Below are 14,515 nucleotides of genomic sequence, written 5' to 3' on the forward strand. Positions count from 1 at the left end.
CGCACCCCAGAGTTCGAACCTTAAGGGTCTGCCGGAACCAAACATCCGATAGTGACCCTCTATGTGAGGGTGTTCAGGGGGACAACCGCCGCGTGGGGTGCTGCCCGGAAGACAGGAGCGACGACGATGGTGGCGACGGCGACCTTGGCCTTGGCGGTGCGCGCTCCTCCCGTGATGGCAGCTCTTCCTCGGATGAGAGCTCGAGGAGTGGTGGCTATGAACGGCCTCCGCATCGTCGTGCTCGTGTCAAGGACACCGGTGGTTCTTCCCGCCGCAGTGCTCCAGTGAATCTGGAGAGTGGCCCGGCGTGAAACTGGGGTCGGCGAACTTGGACTCAAGGCCAGTGGCCCCAGATTTCCTATGGAAGAACTGGTGGAGCGCTGGGCTACCTTGAGGCGCTGCTTGAGGATGCGGCGCTGGTGCCAAGCTTGTACGCCTTCGGGCCATCTTTGTTTAGCTTTTCCTTTCTCCTGCAATCCGAAAAAAGAAGAATGTACCCTGCGGGGGCGTGTAATGAACAGTTGCTGCTATGCCTTTTTATGTTATAATTGTCATCTTGATATGTGCAGTCATCATCCGCCTCATGAGAACCTGACCTTAGGTACTTGACTGGGCCCCTAGGAGATACACCCTGTGCCCTCAAGAGGTACACCTTGCGCCCTCAGGAGCCGCGATAGGGCAGAGCTGTCCTTTGAAGGAAGAGAAAATTTGTCGAGCGACTTGTTCCCCCTTACGCGACCCCCCTGCCATAGGTTAGTTTAGACCTGATGCACCACGTCGCGCTGCCCGGGGGGCACGGACATGAGGGGTGTTGGCGCCAGTGGACTCGATCGAGGGCTCCTCGCGAGGATGAAGCCAGAACAACGGGGTTTGGCACAGTGTGTGCGCGCAAAGGCAAGCCCTGTGTGCACACACCTACCTAGCCCCACGCGCGAGGAGCATGAGGAGAAGTGGCGGGCGACTGCCACCTCTCTCACGTCCTTAGACCAAAACAGCTTAGGAGAAAACACAACTCGAGGAACCAGCGTTCGAGAATACCAAATCCATTGAAAGACTACTAAAAAACTGCAAGCAACTTCAGAAAGCAAATGAACAGCTGCGTCCGACACCTAATCTAGTCTTCTCACTAGCGCGGAGCTAGGTGCTGCCACTAGGACGTGGGAGGGAGCCCCCGTGAGGCCCTAGGGCGACTCTCAGGAGACTCCGGGGCATGTACAGCCCCACTCATTATTACATGAGAGTTTCACGAGCGGAGACCTTCACAGGCCGGAGCCTTTCTTTAGGGGTAGAACTTCCGGAGGTGCTGGATGTTCCAGGCATTTTGGATGGGGACCCCGTCCTGTGTCTCCAGGCGCGCGGCGCCAGGCCTAGAGACACGGGCAATCATAAACGGGCCCTCCCACATGGGAGAGAGCTTATGCAACCCCTTCCTGGAGAGCACCCACCTCAGGACGAGATCACCCACCCCTAACGTCCTAGAGCGGACGCTGCGGTAGTGGTACCGCCGCAGTGCTTGCCGGTACCTCGCTGGTCGGAGTGAAGCTTGACGGCGGCGTTCCTCCCCCAGCACGAGACCCATCCTCCGTGTGGCGTCCTGCTACGTTTCATCGAACGCCAGGACCCACATGGAGCGATGCTTGACCTAGTGAGGGAGAACCACTTTTGCTCCGTAGACGAGGAAGAACGGTGTTTCTCCTATTGGCTTGGTCGCGGTGGTGCGGATGGACCACAACACGGACTGCAGCTCGTCGAGCCAGCCCTTGCTGCATGCCTCAAGCTTCTTCTTGAAGGTGCGGGTCTTGAGGCCCCTCAGGACTTCCGCATTGGCCCTCTCAGCCTGTCCATTGCTTCGTGGGTGTGCTACTGAGGCGTAGCAGATCTGCATTCCAAGGTTAGCACAATATGTTTTGAAAAGGTTGCTGATGAACTGCGAGCCGTTATCGGTGATGATGCGATTGGGGACCCGAAATCGACTCACGATTCCCTTGATGAACTTGACGACTGATCCAGCTGGGATGGTGCGCATGGCTTCTACCTCCGCCCATTTGGTGAACTTGTCGATGGCGACGTAGAGGTATCGGTAGCCCCCTGGCGCCCGAGGGAACGGTCCCAAGATGTCTAGCCCCCAGACCGCAAACGGCCACGTGAGCGGTATCATCTGGAGGCCCTGCGTGGGCTGATTGATCTGCTTGGCATGAAACTGACATGCTTTACAAGAGCACACCAGCTCTGTAGCGTCATTGAGTGCGGTGGGCCAGTTGAAGCCGCTGTGGAATGCCTTGCCCACCAGGGTGCGCGACGAGGAGTGGTGCCCGCAGTTCCCACCATGTATGTCCGTCAGCAGCTCGAGCCCTAGATCCCTGGAGATGCACCGCAATGAAACGTCATTGGGCCTCCTGCGATATAACTCACCATCCTTGATGCAATACACGATGGCCTGATGGGCCACACGCTCAGCATCTTCCTCCTTCTCTGGCAGGGTCCCTTGAAGCAAGTACGTCTTGAACTCTTCAGTCCAGCATCCCTCCCGAGGCTCGAGCGCGAGCAGCAGGCGGGCTCCTGAGGGGTGACCATAGGCTGGAGCTCCCATCTCGGGTGCCTGTGGCAAGTCCTCCTGAGGTGGTGCTGGAGTCGTGATGTGCGGGGTCGCAGATGGCTTGAAGAGCCGCTCCTGAAACACCCCTGGCTCCTGACGGAGCCTGCAAGAGGCTCTTTTGGCGATGTCGTCTGCTTCCTTGTCGTCCCACGGGGCACGTGCTGCAGCTCCACGCCCATGAACCACTTCTCCATTTTGCGCACTTCCTCTAGGTACGCCTCCATGTGCTCGTCCTTAGGCATGTACTCCTTGTTGGAGAAATTGACGATAAGCTGAGAGTCGCCCTTGATGGTGAAGCGCTTTACTCCCAGCGCGGCCGCGGCCCTGAGTCCGGCGAGCAAGCCTTCAAATTCTGCAATGTTGTTGGAGACCTTCTCGCCCCGCTGAAAGCAGAGTCGTACTGCATAACAAAGCTTGTCCTTGGTGGGTGAGATGAGGATGGCCCCCGCCCCTGCGCCTTGTCGAGCAAACGCACCGTCGAAGTACATGATCCATCTGTCTGGCTCTTCATCTCCTGGCAGGAGGGAGCAGTCCTCGCCTACCTCGTGGTCTAGAGTGTCTGTCCACTCGGCCACAAAGTCCGTGAGGGCCGCGCCCTTGATGACCCTGGTGGTACTAAACTCGAGATTGAATGCTTGAAGCTCAATGTTCCATTCGGCAACTCGCCCGGCTGCGTTCGGGCTCCGGAGCACCCTCTCCAGCGGGTACGCTGATACAACTTTGATGGGGTGGCCTTGAAAGTAGGGGCACAGTTTCCTGGAGGCGACTAGAAGTGCGAGCAAGAGCTTCTGTGGCATGGGGTAGCGTGCCCGTGCCTCCCTCAGTATTGTGCTGACGAAGTAGATAGGGTGCTCGACGAGGGGGGAAGCATCAGCAAAATCTTGTTCTTCACGAGGGCACAGGTCCCTTACGGCCTCATGAGGTCCGTCCTCCGGAGCCTTGGCAGTGGGGCGGCGGGGGGGGTCAATCGTGGCTTCAGGAGGAATGTCGATCACTGCACCGGTCGAGACTTCAGATGCCTCGCCCTGGGGGTGCCGCGCCTTGCTTGCCGGTTGTGCATCCTGCTGAGATTTCTTGATCGGGCGTTCCTTCCTTAGCGCCACCAAGGCGGCGTTGGCTGAGTGAGGGGTGGCTGCTAGATAGAGCACCAAGGGCTCGAGAGGGCGCAGTACCACCATCACTGGCGGGCTGGTCAAATATCTCTTGAGGTCCTGGAAGGCTACGTCCGCCTCTGGGATCCACTCGAATGGCTCCTTCCTCTTCATCAGCTTGAAAAACGGGAGGGCGCACTCCCCCAACTTGGAAATGAAACGCTCGAGTGAGGTTACACAGCCCGCCAGCTTCTGCATCTCCTTCAGGGTCTGTGGGGGGCTCATGTCCTCTATCGCCTTGATCTTCTCTGGTTTGGACTCAATCCCTCTGCACGACACCAAGAAGCCCAGTAGCTTGCCGGAGGGAACCCCAAACACACACTTCTCGGGATTAAGCCGAAGATCCACCTTGCGCAGGCTGGCAAACATCTCCTCCAGATCTCCTATCAGGGTCTCGGCCTCCCGAGACTTCACCACTATATCATCAACATAGGCCTCTGTGTTCCTCCCGAGCTGTGAGCCTAGGGCGAAAGGCATCCAGGAAGCACAACAGGTCGCACTCAGCGATGGAGTCGACGATCTGGTCGATGCGAGGGAGCGGGAAGGGATCTTGCGGGCAGGCCCTGTTGAGGTTGGTGAAGTCGACACACATGCGCTCCTTCCCTCCTTTCTTGGGGACGATGACAGGGTTCGCCAGCCACTCCGGGTATCGTACCTCTCTTATGACCCCTGTAGCTTGTAGCTTACGTGTTTCCTGGATGATGAAGGCCTGCTTCTCGGTGGACTGACGGCGAGCCTTCTACTTCACTGGCCACATGTTTGGGCATACCCTCAGGTGGTGCTCGATTATCCCCCTTGGGACCCCAGCCAGGTGCTTGGGCTCCCAACCGAATACATCCTTGTTGGATCGCAAAAAGTTGAGCAATGCCTCCTCTTGGTCCCGAGGGAGGCCAGCCCCTATGGTGAAGGTGGTGCTTGCCTCCCCATCCTTGCTGACCAGCACTTGCTTCATCTCGGCTTAGTCTTGGGAGAAAAATTGCTTCTTCTTGGCCGGAGCTACGTCTAGGGCCTCCTGACCCCCCTTCTCATCGGGCTATGTGGACACCGGCTCACCTGAAGGCGAGCTTGAGGGCCTGCAACGCGCCTTTGGTATCCCCCGCCACCGTGAGGACACCGTTGCTGCCGGGCATCTTCATGAGGTTGTATGCAGGGTGGGTTGTAGCCATAAACTGGGCCAAGGTCGGGTACCCCAGAATAGCATTGTATGACAGGTCGATCCTGGCGATGTCGAAGTCGATTAGCTCAGTGCGGTAGTTGTCACGGGTCCCAAAGGTGTCAGGGAGACGGATATGCCACAGGGGCCTTGTGGAGCCGCCGCCGACCCTGGAGAAAAGCCTGGAGGGGCGGAGCCGGCTGGGCGGCACGTGCATCAGGTCGAACACCTCTAGGGAGAGAACGTTGAGGCCGGCTCCGCCATAAATGAGGGTTCTGGTGACTGCCACGTGGCAGACGGTGGGGGTGCAAAGCATTGGGAGAAGGCCTGCTCCCGTCGTGGCGGCAGGATGATCCTTGGGGCCGAAGGTGAGGTCGGCCTTGGGCGCCGCCCAGCCCGCCTGGGTGGCTGAAAGTGCAACTATCCCTAGGTGGTTTTGGTAATTCCTAACAACATATAGCTCATTGAGCTAATGCTATTTCAAGATGAATATTTCAGGAAAGCTCAATGATTGGCATGGCATGGATGAGAAAAGTGGACCCCTCAAAATGCTAAGGACAAAAGGATTGGCTCAAGCTCAAAGCTCAAGACTCTACATTTTATATTTTAGTGATCCAAGATCACACTGAGTCTATAGGAAAAGCCAATACTATCAAGGAAGGATGAGGTGTTGCTTCATGGCTTACTTGCTCAAAGTGCTTAGTGATATGCTCCGAAGCCCTCAACTACTTTCTCACATCCACATATGACCTAAACCAAAAGTCTAACTCGGCCCCACCGATTCTTTCTATCCGGCGCCACCGAGTTCAGATGTCTTAGCCACTGCCACAAACCCTAGGAAAATCGATCTCACCGATAGGGATCTTGGTCTCACCGAGATGGGATTGTAATCTCTCTATTTCCCTTCGTAACATTTCGGTACCACCGAGATGAGCGACCGGTCCCACCGAGATTGCAATGTAAACTCTCTGTTTCCTTTTTGTAACATTTCGGTCTCACCGAAATGAGCGAACTGGTCCCACCGAGTTTACCTCACCAACTCTCTGGTTAGCTTATTACCAAAATCGGTCCCACCAAGTTTGTGTAATCGGTCTCACCGAGATTGCATTATTCCCTAACCCTAACCATATCGGTCCTACCGAGTTGCATGTTGGTCCCACCGAAAATCCTAACGGTCACTAGATTTGCTGAATCGGTCCGACCGAGTTTCTCAATTCGGTCCCACCGAGATTGGCAAGTTGTGTGTAATGGTTAGATTTTGTGTGTAGGCTATATATACCCCTCCACCCCCTCTTCATTCGTGGAGACAGCCATCAGAACGTGCCTACACTTCCAGCATACATTTTCTGAGAGAGAACCACCTACTCATGTGTTGAGACCAAGATATTCCATTCCTACCATATGAATCTTGATCTCTAGCCTTCCCCAAGTTGCTTTCCACTCAAATCTTATTCCCACCAAATCCAACTCCTATGAGAGAGAGTTGAGTGTTGGGGAGACTATCATTTGAAGAACAAGAGCAAGGAGTTCATCATCAACACACCATTTGTTACTTCTTGGAGAGTGGTGTCTCCTAGATTGGCTAGGTGTCACTTGGGAGCCTCCGACAAGATTGTGGAGTTGAACCAAGTAGTTTGTAAGGGCAATGAGATCGCCTACTTCGTGAAGATCTACCGCTAGTGAGGCAAGTCCTTCATGGGCGATGGCCATGGTGGGATAGACAAGGTTGCTTCTTCGTGGACTCTTTGTGGGTGGAGCCCTCCGTGGACTCGCGCAGCCGTTACCCTTCATGGGTTGAAGTCTCCATCAATGTGGATGTACGATAGCACCACCTATCGGAACCACGACAAAAACAACTGTGTCTCCAATTGCGTTTGAATTCTCCAGACCCTTCCCTTTACATTCTTGCAAGTTGCATGCTTTACTTTCCGCTGCTAATATTCTCTTTGCATGCTTGCTTGAATTGTGTTAAGATTGCTTGACTTGTGCTAAGTTAGCTAAAATCTGCCAAAGACTAAAATTGGGAAAAGGATAAGTTTTTATTTGGTCAAGTAGTCTAATCACCCCCCTCTAGACATACTTTCGGTCCTACAAGTGGTATCAGAGCTTTGGTCTCCATTTGCTTTGATTTCCATAGCTTTTGGTAGTCATAGCCTTGGTTTCACAACCTAGGAGAGTATGGCGTCTAGCAAGGGAAACTATCACTGTAGAGGTCCTTACTTTGATGGTCGGAAGCATAAGATGAAAATGCATATTCTCGGACATAACCCCGCCGTTTGGGCTATTGTGTGTATTGGCTTGCAAGGTGAATTCTTTGATGGGAAAGAACCGAACTGTGAAGCTACCGCGGAAGAGTTGAAGATGCTGCAATACAACGCTCAAGCTTGTGATATCCTCTTCAACGGATTGTGCCCCGAAGAATTCAACAAAATCAGCCCTCTTGAGAATGCAAAGGAAATTTGGGATACTTTGATTGATATGCACGAAGGTACCGACTCCGTCAAGGAATCCAAGTTGGATGTGCTTCAAAGTCAGCTTGACAAGTTCAAAATGAAGGATGGTGAAGGTGTCGCTGAAATGTACTCTAGGCTTGCTCTTATCACAAATGAGATTGCCGGCTTAGGAAGTGAAGAGATGACCGACAAATTCATCATCAAGAAGATCCTACGAGCTTTGGACGGAATATATGATACCGTGTGTACATTGATCCAAATGATTCCCAATTACAAAGATATCAAGCCAACAGAAGTTATTGGAAGAATTGTTGCTCATGAGATGTCACTCAAGGATAAGGAGGAACCCCACAACAAGTCAAGTGGTGCTTACAAAGGCTCATGTGAAGCTCCCACATCATCTAGTGAGAAACAAACCTTCAATGAAAAATTGAGCCTAATGGTGAAGAACTTCAACAAGTTTTACAAGAGTAGAAGCAAAGAGAGAAGTTGCAAGTCAAGGTCCTACAATGACAAAAGATCTTCTAGTCAATAGTGTAATTGTTACAATTGTGGAAGACACGGACACTATTCCAAGGAGTGTACGGCTCCCTACAAAAGAAGAGAAGAATCACCACGAAGAGAGAGAAGGAGTAGAGATGATCGTTATGAACGAAGAACATCCCGGAGAAGCAAGGATTCGGAAAGGAAGGAAAAGTCATCAAGGAGCTACACAAAGCAAAGACATCAAGCTCATGTTGGTGAATGGGTATCTGACTCCGACTCCGACAATCACTCCGAGAGAAGCTATCACTCCGACTCCGAATATACTCAAGATGAAGGTGTTGCCGGTCTAGCACTTGTGTCAACCAACTCCTAAGACATATTTGACTCACCAAATGAAGGAGTTGGAAGATGCTTCATGGCTAAAGGCCCAAAGGTAACACACCCCGAGTATGTTGATTTCAATAGTGATGAAGATGACTTGTTAGGTGATGATGATTTACTTGTTGACAACTCTAGTGATGAATACTATGATGAAACGTCAATTAATCATGCTAATCAAGATAAAACGAATGACAATAATAAGGAGAAGATTGAGCTTCTAACTAAAGAACTAAACACTCTTAAGTTAGCTCATGAAACTATCTTAGCAGATCATCAAGAACTTTTAAGGACTCATGAGAAGTTGTGCTTTAAAAAGCTCAACCTTGAGCAAGAGCATGAGTTCTTAAAGGAAATCAATGATGATGTTCGTAAGAAAAGTTCTTCTTACATTGCCAAGCGTTTACTCTTATCTACTTACATGCCTCAAGTCAAATCTAGTAACAAGAACAAGAAGGATTCTTCCTCTAGTAGTAACAATAATCATGTTAAATCCAATGTTGTTGATTCTAGTAGTTCTCTTGATTCCACTAACGATTCTCTTAGCCAAGTTACACTTGAGCAAGAAAATAGCTTATTGAAGGGAATTATAGAGAAAGGTGTTTACAAGAGCCTTGCCGGGAGTAAGCAATTCGAGGAAATTGTACGCAAGCAAGGAAGGCACCGGAATAACCAAGGTGTTGGTTTTGAACGAAAGTTCAATGCCAATGGAGTTGAGTGGGAAGAAGATCAATACCCCAAGACGAAGTTTGTTCCTCAACAAGATAAGTATGATCCTACTGCCTTCAAAGGGACACAAGCTCAAGATGATCTTCCACCACAAGACCACAAGCAAAAAGGCAAGGATAAACTTCAAGAGGAGATTGATGCATTTGAATAAGCTCCTAAGGCCTTGGTCAAGTGGGTTCCCAAGACTACATCAAGTTCTACTTCATCAAGTACAACTACAACTCCAAGGATTCCCATCAAGATGATGTGGATCCCGAAGAAGAAGAACTAGAGAGTTCTTCAGGGTGACTCGGCCAACATACTTCACTCTTACTATTTTGTCAAGGATAAGTGCAATCAACTTCCACATCTTGCACTACTTCAAGGAGTCACAAACCCTTTTGTTGGTAAAACAAGGGACACGGTAACATAATGCTTTCATAGACATCATCTCGTGTGTGCATCACTCTATGTCTATGGATATCCTTGTTTGTTCCTTGTAGGACTAACCCGTGTAGGTATTGAAAGTGCAACTCACTCCAAAGGATTGCTCCAAACGATCTACATCAACATTGAGCATCCACATCTTCAACACCTACATGAAGTCATCATCGACAAAAACCAAGGTTAGTTCATCCCTCTTAGGGGGGATCTCACATCTAGGGGGAGCTTTACTCTAAGAATTGAGTCAAAGCAACTCTAATGGTGTGAACACAACAATGCATTATGTAAAAATGGCAACCCCACTTGAGCTTAAACGATGAGTATGACCTATGATCAAATGTTCTCATTTGACTCCTAAGTCAATATACTCATATATAGATGACCTAGTCATCATCAATTGCTTGATAGATGCTAGAATTGATTGTGCATGCTTTGCCACATATTTCATTTGCCATTTTATTGTGTGAGCATGTTGGTTGCATATTTTACTCATTCAAGGACTTCCACTTGTTTTTTTGATTGTTTGGTTTCTTTTCTTTTGCCAGGTGAATGGACAAGAATGCGTAAGAACCCTCTCTAGTTATCTATGCTTTTCTTGTCTCAAACTCTATTCATGCTACATCACAAAGTTTGATAAAGTAAGATTCGAACCACTCTGTGTGAGGAGCACTCGGAGTCCCCGATTCGTCATAGACTTAAGCTTCCAAAACTTCTTTGTGCGTTTCAGTCTGACCGATTCTTCCATTTTGGTCATACCGAGATCACTAAGTGGATCTAGTTTTCAATTTCGGTGCAACCGATTTGAACTTTTCGGTCACACCGAGTTGCAGTAACTGCTTGCAGTTATGCATCTCGGTGCCACCGAGTTGTTCCATTCGGTCACACCGACAGGGTCAGGCTATATATATCCACGGGCCAAATTTTGGAAATTTCTCCGAACTCTTTCGCCCGTGCTCAGCCTGCTCTGCCTCCCTGGGTCTCCGGATCGTCCTCCTCGTCGCCAACTGCCTCTCGCTGCTGGTCTCCGCCGCCGTCAACAGGAATCATCTCTGCCGTTGCCGCCGTAGCAAGTCCATCGCCGAACTAGGGTATGGACTTGATCCTTGTGCTAATCCCAGTCCGAATGCCTAGCACATTGTTTTGCCATGTATCTTGCCACGATTGAGATCATCTTATCCAGTGAAAACACTCCGTAGTTTAGTTGTGGATTGAAAATTTAGGGTTAGGTTTCCGCCAAAACCATCTCGGACCAACCGAGTTGTAGAAATCGGTTCCACCGATTTGGCCAAGGCCATTGCACATGTGATTCTCAGTCTGACCGAGAATTGCAAATCGGTGTGACCGACTTCAAGACTTTGTGAAACCCTAGCAATCTCAGTGTCACCGAACTGTGACTCGGTCTGACCGAGTTCACTAGTTTAGGTTCCAAAAGCTGCTTCGGTATCATCGAGTTTACAAATCGGAAGATCCGAAATGCTTTCTGTGGAAAACAAAAACTAAGTTTTTGACTCATTCTTTTGCAAAAACCTCTGTATTTTGTGATGCTCATCCACTCTACCTCATCTATATCTATTCACAGGGTCTGCTGTCAGTGTTTGCAACATGTCTGATCAAAGTGACAGTCAGAACAAGTCTGAGGAGCAGGTTCAGATGAGTGAGGGCACTAGTCCCTCTATGATGATGGTAGCAGAAGCACACCCAGCAACTTACCCAAGGCAGCCACCATGGCCAGAAATAAGACAACCTCAGATTCTGAGGATGAAGACTATGTGGCTGTTGAGGATGAGGCCACTTCCAAGAAGAAGGTGCTCAAGAAGGAGTATGGCACAGCTGCTGCCACTAAGCCTGGTATGAGGACCAAAGCACCTGCAAGAAGAATTCCCATGTCTAAAGCCAGAGCCTCCATTCAAGTATCTTTGGAATCTGAACCCAAAGAGGCTACTGCAGAAGGGAAGAAGAGGAAGTAAAGGGTCAAGAAGACCATGGCCAGGGTTGTTGGAAAGCCTTCCATGATGGAAGAAGAAGAAGAAGAGGAAGAGGTTGCTGCACCAGCACCTAAAGCTCAAAAGCTTATGGGTGATGCCATCAGGTCAGGGGCTGCTTCATCAAAGCCCAAAGAAGCTCCCAAGGCAGCTGCTCCAAAGCCCAAAGCTGCACCCAAGAGGAATACAAGGAACATTCCTGCTGGAGAGAAGAACAAGGCCCCAGTGCCTGAAGCTGCTGTTGAAGAAGAAGATGATGAGGAACATGTCTTGAGAAAGTTGAAGCCCAAAATTCCAGATCATAATGATGTTCATCATGTAGCTGAGGATATGAAGCTGAGGAAGGATGCAGGACTCAGACAGTGGATATTGACTGATCCCTATGCAGTCAGGAGGAGAACTGTTGTGGACTACAGGTTCCATACAAAGGAACAACAGGACTTCTATGAGACAGTGCTGCTTGACAAGAAGCCAATAGTCTGTGATATGAGATGGCTGGACTGGGAGTACATCAGGAAGAATGAAGAGCATTATCCAGGAGTGTATGACAGTTTCAATGCTTGTGGAGTGGATGACTTTGTTGGGCAGAAGCTCACAAAGTGGAATGATGAGCTTATTATGCAGTTCTACTCCACAACTCACTTCTACCCAGAAGGAAGGATTGTCTGGATGTCTGAAGGTACTAGGTACCAATCAACAATTGAAGAATGGGCAAATCTGATCAATGCACCTAAGGAAAATGAGGATGACTTGGATGTCTATGCCAAGAAGAAGAAGGATCAGAACTCCATGACACATATGTACAGAGAGATCCCAGATGTTGTTGTTGAGACACACAAGTTTGGATCAGTACATTACCTTCTGTCGGGATTGCCAACAATTAACTGGATCCTCAGGCACACTCTTTTGCCTAAGTCAGGTGATCACAAGATGATCAGAGGCCATGCTATCAACCTACTTCACATATTTGATGTGCCTCAAAAGTTCAAGGTCATGAGCCTCATAGTGGAAACTATCAAGAGAACAGCTGCTGACCAAAAGAGAAGTTGTGGGTATGCCCCACAGATCCAGGAGCTAATCAACTCCAAGATGGGAACTGGCACATACCTCTTGGACAAGGAACACATGCCCATCTATCTAGATTTTGAGGACAACACAGTGGTTATGGATGAAAATGAACCATCTTTTGTGCAAGCACAAGCAAAGAAGGAGAAGGCAAGGACTGAAAAGGCTGCAAAGATGCCAACCGTTGATGAGGCATCTCAGTACTTCTTGAAGAGCAAGCAGGATCAGCTTGGATACTTGATTTCCTTTAATCTGAGGATTGAGAAGGGATTGGCCACCCTGACTCAAAACCAGGAGAGCCTGGAGAGGATCATGGAGCAGAAGTTCTATGACTTAGATGCGAAGGTCACTGAGATACAGTTAGTTGTTGAGCAACTTCAGGATGACATGTAGGAGAGGAAGGGAAAGACTACCACTGATGCTTTTGCTAGAGTTCCTAGGAGTCAGAGATCAGCTGCAGTGCGTGTTCCAGACACCAGAGCAACTTCATATGCACCAGCTACAGCTTCAGTGCCACCAGCTCCAGCACCTACTCCACCAACTCCATCTACATCAATAGAAGTCTTCGTCCAAGGAGCCATCTCTACACCATCACATGAAGACCAAGCCTGAGAGTCGATTTAGTACTATGCATTTTCTATGAACTTTTTGGTAACTTGTTGCCAAAGGGGGAGAAAATGTATAGATCATAGGCTTCGAGAGAGAGCGTTGCTTTTTATTCTCTCTTGTTTTGGTGGTTGAACTATATTTGCCTATTTGAGATACTTTATGCTTTTGTGTGATACTTGGATGATCATGTGTTTGATCCTATGCTACCTTAATGCTTGTTGGATGACATTATCCTTTTATCCCTATATGATCATTCACTTTGCTTGGTGATGAGTGCATATATTTAATTATTATGTGACACTCCAAAAATTTTGGTGGTTTGTTTTTTTCAAAAGAGCCTTGCTTGGTTTGAAAGGAGGTCATTTAAACCCTTCCTAAAAACCATCTTCTAAGTTTGCCCTCTCAAAAATCCTTTTCTTGGATTTGGTTTCATTTAAAATGAAAAACCCTTCTAGTTTTGGGCTTTTATTTGGTTTTGATCCCTTCAAAAATTTCACCATGCTTCCTATGGTGAAATTTTCCCAAAACCTTTCCTCCCACTATAGTTCAACCCTAACATTCTATCCAAACAAATAAAATCCATTTTTGGATTTTATTCCAACTGTTTCTCCTCCCAAAATAAATCTGTCTATCCTTTTGAGCCTAGGTGAATTGCAAAGCAAGTGCCCTAATGCTTTTGATTTTTGACCTCAACTCAACACCCCTGGATAGTCCTTTGAACCCACAACCCAGAACCATCTTGATCCACTCTTCTCCTGTTCAAATATTTCAAATTGCACTCACTGCAAGTTTGGACCAGATTTGCCAAATTTGGTGAAATTGATATCTATACCTCTCCAAAAATTCCACAAATATTCAGGCAGCCTCTAGATGCAATGAGAGGCCCCTCCACAAAAAACCAGCTCAAGGAAAAATCCCTACATGCCTGGATCATTCTGTCGAACACCTTGCATGCACTGTTCTAGTCATATTCAGTTAAATTCAGAAGTTCAGTGTCTATCTTCGTCAGTAACTTCAGTCACGAGCTCACAGTGCGCTTGGCACGTAGCTCACGGCCAGGCTTGCTTGTCTGGAGCCTCACACGCGCGCTTGGTGCCTTCCTGGCATCGGTGGCGCCCTGGCCCGCCTGCGCCGGCATGTCTTGCAGCGGCCGCAGCACCGTAGCGGCCAACAGGAAGCAGAACGGCGGCACAACGCCGTTCGGCGCCGCCCAAGCGTCCTGGTGGCTCCGCGTGGCCACCTCCTTGCCAGCGCGCGCATGCAGCACCGTCGCCGTGGCGCGGCACGCGTAGAGCGCGCTCCCTGCCGCCGACGGGCCCGCGCCACCCCGTTCCGTCGAGCTCCCCCTAAACCCCCAAATCCCGACGCGGTTAGCACCAAAACAGAACCATGGAACACCCACGACGACGTTCAGCCTCTGAAACCTCCCATGCAACCGCAGCGCCGCCGTAATCAACTCGCCGGAGAACCCCGTTCTCGGCAACCGCCTC

The sequence above is a fragment of the Triticum dicoccoides genome, chromosome 4B (assembly GCF_002162155.2).
Source record: "Triticum dicoccoides isolate Atlit2015 ecotype Zavitan chromosome 4B, WEW_v2.0, whole genome shotgun sequence".
Taxonomy (NCBI): domain Eukaryota; kingdom Viridiplantae; phylum Streptophyta; class Magnoliopsida; order Poales; family Poaceae; genus Triticum; species Triticum dicoccoides.